This window comes from Diaphorina citri, unplaced genomic scaffold (genome assembly GCF_000475195.1).
Source record: "Diaphorina citri unplaced genomic scaffold, Diaci psyllid genome assembly version 1.1 scaffold151, whole genome shotgun sequence".
NCBI lineage: Eukaryota > Metazoa > Arthropoda > Insecta > Hemiptera > Psyllidae > Diaphorina > Diaphorina citri.
The window spans coordinates 83578-90854 of NW_007377588.1; the positions used below are offsets into that span (position 1 = coordinate 83578).

Sequence of the window (7277 nt, forward strand, 5' to 3'; positions counted from 1 at the left end):
TAGATGATCTTTTACTTTTTTATTCCTATGTAACTAACTAATTCAACAAAGTATGAACGGAATCTACGATAAGGATGATCAATTATACATAATAAATGATTCATTATTCGTTGTCATAAAGGTAAAGAATATTTTTATCAAGACATTGATAAAATCTTTGTTTTGGTCGTAAATGAAAGGAAACACACATACATACATAAATAATACACACCATCTTGTGATTCTCATACATGCTATTCATTATGATCAGTTTTTTCCATTCATCTTTTTCTTTCTGCCCTTGGGTATATTCTGTGTTCGCTACGCGGGGTTGCGTATACGGTCGCGCTGCGCGCTCCCGGGGCTTCGCGGGGTTGTGCATGGGGTCGCGCCTAGGCGAGTATGCTGGGACATAAATCCGTCCATACATCTGGTCTGAAATTGAGAAATGGTAAAATAAAAGAGCAACCACCATGACCAAGTGAGCATCACACTAGGCTTGCACGTCGGATATTCCGAGTTCGATTCCCGGCGGGGTCGAAGTTTTTTTTTGGCTCTGTGCTTTAAGTTCGGGGTACACTTAACCTCTTGAGGACAACTGAGTAGCTACTTTGATCCAGTAGCGACCAGTGGCGACATTATCAGTGTAAAAAAAATATTGAAATATGTATAGAGATTGATTGCAAAAGGAGGCACTTAGTAGTGCTGTGATAGCCACAAAAGTTGTGAAGAAGCTCTGCTTTACCACAAAGATTTTGGGAAAGAAAAACTAAGGTTTTAAGGTTAAAGAGCAGAAAAAAATGAGGAACTATCGAATTTTTCCTTTTCTTCTATGACTTCTAGATCCCGAAATAAATCAATTTGGAAAATACCGGTAAATCTTGTTGAATAATCTCAATGTTACTTACCATATCGATTAGAAGATTCACTTCAGACCTGAGCGCCTGTAGGAATCCTTCACTCTTGAGGGTGTCCAGATTAGACACCGTCCTCTGGAGCTGAGTGCGTTGGGAGAACAGGAGTGATTGGAATAGACGGCCAAATATAGGTAGATTGAACAGAACCTAGAGAACGAAAAACAAATCAAATCAAATCTCAAATTCTTTGTGGTAAAGCAGAGCTTTTTCACAACTTTAGTAGATATCACAACATTACCAAGTGCCTCCTTTGCAATCGATTTCCATATTTCAATAATCTTTTTACACTGGTAATGCTGCCACTGGTCGCTACTCGATTAAAGTAGCTACTCAATTGTCCTCACGAGGTTGAGTGCACCCCGAACTCCAAGCACAGAGCCGAAAAAATCCTCGGCCCCGCCGGGAATCGAACCCGGACCTCCTGCGTGCAAGCCTAGTGTGATTCCCACTCGGCCACGGAGGCTACTACGAAAAACAAGAAAATATAAATAAAGAAAAGTTTGGTCAAGGGTGGTGTTAATGTTACTGGGATTCTCTAAGATTAATCTATCTTATATTATAAGAACGAGATCCATTCACTCATTCACATTTCACATTTCATAGTTCACACACTGATCGCTCTATCTCTAGAAAGACATAAATCCGTCCATACATCTGGTCTGAAATTGAGAAATGGTAAAATAAAAGAGCAACCTCCATGACCAAGTGAGCATCACACTAGGCTTGCACGTCGGATATTCCGAGTTCGATTCCCGGCGGGGTCGAAGTTTTTTTTTGGCTCTGTGCTTTAAGTTCGGGGTACACTTAACCTCTTGAGGACAACTGAGTAGCTACTTTGATCCAGTAGCGACCAGTGGCGACATTATCAGTGTAAAAAAGTTATTGAAATATGGAGATTGATTGCAAAAGGAGGCACTTAGTAATGCTGCTAGTGAAGTTGTGAAGAAGCTCTGCTTTACCACAAAGATTTTGGGAAAGAAAAACTAAGGTTTTAAGGTTAAAGAGCAGAAAAAAATGAGGAAAAATTCCTTTCACCACAAAACGATTCAACTTGCAACTCTCTCTATCTCTCTGCGGTAAGTTGGTGACTTTCATTGATTGAACAAAAGAAGATTTAGTTGTGCCGCGGGCAAGCAGGTTGAAACCTAATCAGACAGTCTGCTCCACTGGTCAACAAGTTTCTTACCATTTTAGGAATCACTTGGCTTAGAACTAGTGTAGTTCTCCTTGAATAATGCACAGAGGTCATTTTATTTATATTTCTAGCATGGAGTATTATTATTGTTTCTGTTTTGTATTAAAATAAATGCTCGCTCAGTAGCACTTGTCTGACATTTTCTCTTTGTCTCGCTCTCTCGAGAGAAGCCAATGCTTCAGAAAAAGCGCACCACGTTTGGCTTTGGCTGGAGTGCTCGAGTTATTCCAGTGGATTTGTACCTCTAGCTTGTAAAGCTGTATCAACACATAGTCGACGGCCGTCGATGGACGAGGTGAATCTATGTTATCGAAGCAGTGTGGACGGTTCAGTCGACATCGATCGACGGTTGATCGACAATGTGAGGACACAGCTTAACAGTTGTAGAGATTAAAATCGGTTCTTAACTTCTTGAACAAATTCATCGTTTTCTGATTTGAGTAAGCGATTTCATCTTGAACGTCCACTTTTCTACCCTATGCAGTAGATGTCGGATTCTCCAAAGTGACTCATGGCGATGGTCCATCACGGCAACCCTTCAAGAAAACTTTGACCAACACCAAAATCAACAAGTTCAACGGACCATGCTTAGTGAATGTGAATACCATAACCCAATAGCGAATCATGAGAACCTATGTACGTCAATATCTATGGGGGTATGATGCATACCCTATTGTGCAAATAAACTTTGACCATGACTTGTCTGCTCATACTCGCAGCCATATTAAACGCATCTTTCGTATTAGCCATCCAACATCCAAGCATCAGCATAAAGTGTAGGGATAATATAGTTGTGTATAGAACGATAATAGCTCTATTTGCATAGAACGCATAATCATTTACATTATTATAATATAATTATTGCCTTAGTGAATGTGAATACCATAACCCAATAGCGAATCATGAGAACCTATGTACGTCAATATCTATGGGGGTATGGTGTATGGTATGATGCATACCCTATTGTGCAAATAAACTTTGACCATGACTTGTCTGCTCATAGTCGCAGCCATATTAAACGCATCTTTCGTATTAGCCATCCAACATCCAAGCAGCATAAAGTATAGGGATAATATAGTTGTGTATAGAACGATAATAGCTCTATTTGCATAGAACGCATAATCATTTACATTATTATAATATTATTATTGCATCAATAAAATCTGGTTCTGGACATGTCCCTACTGGGTGTTGTACCTGGCCAGATTGAGTACTCTTATTAACCAACTGGTTAAACTCTTGCCTTCGTGAAAGAATTGCTTTGGTTACCCTATTGTGCAAATAAACTTTGACCATGACTTGTCTGCTCATACTCGCAGCCATATTAAACGCATCTTTCGAATTAGCCATCCAACATCCAAGCAGCATAACGTATAGGGATAATATAGTTGTGTATAGAACGATAATAGCTCTATTTGCATAGAACGCATAATCATTTACATTATTATAATATAATTATTGCATCAATAAAATCCGGTTCTGGACATCTCCCTACTGGGTGTTGTACCTGGCCAGATTGAGTACTCTTATTAACCAACTGGTTAAACTCTTGCCTTCGTGAAAGAATTGCTTTGGTGAACTCAGATCTCTCCCCTTAACCTCTTCTTTAATAAATCTTCAAGCTGTAAGTTTTATAAAGAAATTAAGAAATAGAAAGTTCAAAGTTATAGGATCAATATAGCGTATTTTCTGATTTGTACAATTGTACATTCATTAGATTGGTTTTGGATATTGAACTGTTTGAACACCCAGTATGTAATGTATCTATCATGATTGGAATCTATTAGAATGTAATTGTTGGCTGATTGCTTCACATGATGATTCCAATACCTAGTAGGCTTTTTCTGAAAGTCAAGGCCAGGTCATTTGGCAGAATGGTTAATATCTTCATAGCTCTCTGGTGTACAAACAAGTAGATGATTTATATTGCTCATATCAGCGTTGGAAGACAGGGGACTTGTCCTATAAAGGATATATCGGTGTGTGTACTGCCTTACTGGTTGTACGTATCTTATTAGGAGTTCTGATTTTGTGCGCATTTATATGCCATAGCTACTCATTTTCCTCACGAGGCTGAGTGGGCCCCGCAACAGCCAGTCACGGAATCAATTATATGCGTGATACAAATTTCTTGACCCCGCCGGGAATCGAACCCGGGTCTCCCGCGTGCAACGCGAGCGCAGTGACCACTACGCCATGGGAGCTGTGCGCTCCCTTGTTTACGGTCGCGCTGCGCGCTCCCGGGAGCTTCGCGGGGTTGTGCATGGGGTCGCGCTTAGCGCTCCCTTATTTACGGTCGCGCTGCGCGCTCCCGGGGCTTTGCGGGGTTGTGCATGAGGTCGCGCTTCGCGCTCCCTTGGCTTCGCCCCTGAAAACTAATAACGTGCCTGAATCGTGTTCCGAAGAAATGAAAACTAAAAGCGAGAGAAAATATTAAACGTAGGAAAAGTTTTCCGATCTAATCAGACAGCCTATGATAACTGCTAAGCATGAAAACACCATTAAGTGGCAAAATATATAGCACTTCTAAATACATATGTATGTACATTGTACATACACTCATATAGCACGTTTTGTTTGAAATGGAAATGACCTCGCTAGGTCACGGTTTAAAATTTAGAGCATTCTTAACGAAAAACACAACTTTGGAAAAAGAAAATGGACGTTTTCCTGAAATGCAGGAAAGCGGAGGAGTGTGCTAGGAATGGTGATTGTTTAACAAAGTCCAGAGCAGAGCAGGGAGGGTGGTTGACGGCGAAATTTAGTATGAGGTAACCGTTCTTTTGCATGCACTTGAAACACGAAACACGCAACCTATAAAGAGCAGGGTGGAGGGTGTTTAACAAAGTCCAGAGCAGGGAGGGTGGTTGACGGCGAAATTTAGTATGAGGTAACCGTTCTTTTGCATGCACTTGAAACACGAAACACGCAACCTATACGCCATGATAGAGAAAGCCAACTGGAAAATTGGACGGCATGAACTTTAGCTCGATTACGGGAAAACTGACACAGTCTAGATTGAACTCGGAAATATCTTTACAGCTCAAACTTTTAGGACTGATTTGAAGATCTCTACTGCAGAAAATTGAATCCTTTTCTAGGTCAATTTACTTAATATTTTGAATAATACCCAAAGCCAATACGTTGTTTCTGGGCGTCCAAAGGGTCAATCTTATACCCCTGTCAATCTTTCCACCATTACGCCGATGAGATAGAAAGGAAAGCAGGATATGTAAACCTTCAAACCACATACGTCAATTGACCACAGGATCTTCCTTCATGACTAAACCTACATGACAAACCAGTGCAGATATAGTTTGAACAGTTTCGACTATGCCAGTTATCTCGGGTCTGATGTGAGTGACAAGCCAGAGCATTTACCGACTGTGTCAGTTATCTCGGGTCTGATGTGAGTGACAAGCCAGAGCATTTACCGACTGTGTCAGTTATCCCGGGTAGAACTATTCTTATGTTCCTCAAGTTAAATAAATTCCTTATCAAAGATCTTTAATTGTTTGATCTAGGGGAGAACTGACAAGTCATAACTTTTTAGCTTTTGCTTGTAGACTATCGATTACTTTCCAGCCGTATGTTGAAAGTACCTGGGAATACAGCCATTAAGTGGCAAAATATATAGCACTTCTAAATACATATGTATGTACATTGTACATACACTCATATAGCACGTTTTGTTTGAAATGGAAATGACCTCGCTAGGTCACGGTTTAAAATTTAGAGCATTCTTAACGAAAAACACAACTTTGGAAAAAGAAAATGGACGTTTTCCTGAAATGCAGGAAAGCGGAGGAGTGTGCTAGGAATGGTGATTGTTTAACAAAGTCCAGAGAAGAGCAGGGTGGAGGGTGTTTAACAAAGTCCAGAGCAGGGAGGGTGGTTGACGGCGAAATTTAGTATGAGGTAACCGTTCTTTTGCATGCACTTGAAACACGAAACACGCAACCTATACGCCATGATAGAGAAAGCCAACTGGAAAATTGGACGGCATGAACTTTAGCTCGACCATGGGAAAACTGACACAGTCTAGATTGAACTCGGAAATATCTTTACAGCTCAAATTTTTAGGACTGATTTGAAGATGTCTACTGCAGAAAATTGAATCCTTTTCTAGGTCAATTTACTTAATACTTTGAATAATACGCAAAGCCAATACGTTGTTTCTGGGCGTCCAAAGGGTCAATCTTATACCCCTGTCAATCTTTCCACCACTACGCCGATGAGATAGAAAGGAAAGCAGAAAATGAAATATATGTAAACCTTCAAACCACATACGTCAATTGACCACAGGATCTTCCTTCATGACTAAACCTACATGACAAACCAGTGCAGATATAGTTTGAACAGTTTCGACTATGCCAGTTATCTCGGGTCTGATGTGAGTGACAAGCCAGAGCATTTACCGACTGTGTCAGTTATCAACTAATATCGTCCCTGAGTCTTGTCTCGAAGAAATTAAAACTGAAAACTAAAAGCGAGAGGAAAATATTAAACGTAGGAAATGTTTTGTTGGCCTCAAATGTGCTCCCTGTGTATTTCTTATGGGGGGACTAAAAAACGTCAATATCTCGGGAATGGTTTGGAATTTCGGGAGTTTCCGATTTTTCCCAGTATGTACAAAAAGTAAGGAATCCAATGGTGAAAACCGCATCTTCCTAGCTCATCTAGAAGTGGGTTAGAATTTGTATACGTGAGTCAGTCAGTCAGTCAGTCAGTTACACAAGGGGCTGTATATATTTAGGATTAGTGAAATCTTCAGCTCTGACAGAATGATATTCCTTTTGCTTTGTCAAACAGTGTGTGGGAAAAGTTTATCTTTGCCTCATTATATCGATCAAGTTTTAATGTAATTAGTTAAAACATTGCTGTGTATTTGAAGCAAAAAGTTCCTCTGGTTTGAAGTTATAGGGTAGTAGTACTGTATTAGTAAAACTAGACTGAAGGAACCTTGGAGATCCCCCACCAGGGCGGTTAGTCCAGTAGATTAACCAATGAACCATATTGAACCATGAAACACAAATCTTACGAACAACAAATAAACATTGAAAACATGAATATTGGCTGCGGGAAATTCGTTCAAGCTTCAAGTTTTAGAGATGGCAGGGTTGAATTTTAGAGATAGTCCAAGGCAATAATTCAAAACAATCCTATGCACATGGATTTTACACTAA

At 40.1% G+C, this 7277-nt stretch overlaps 1 long non-coding RNA gene across 1 annotated transcript; it reads right to left on the reverse strand.

Moving 5' to 3' along the window:
• Nucleotides 1–374: 374 nt before the first annotated feature.
• LOC113465717 lies at nt 375–1046 on the reverse strand. Its single transcript, XR_003390341.1, has 2 exons — nt 888–1046; nt 375–414 (listed from the first exon to the last, which is right to left on the reverse strand). It is a non-coding gene; the product is annotated as an uncharacterized LOC113465717 (long non-coding RNA).
• Nucleotides 1047–7277: the final 6231 nt, after the last annotated feature.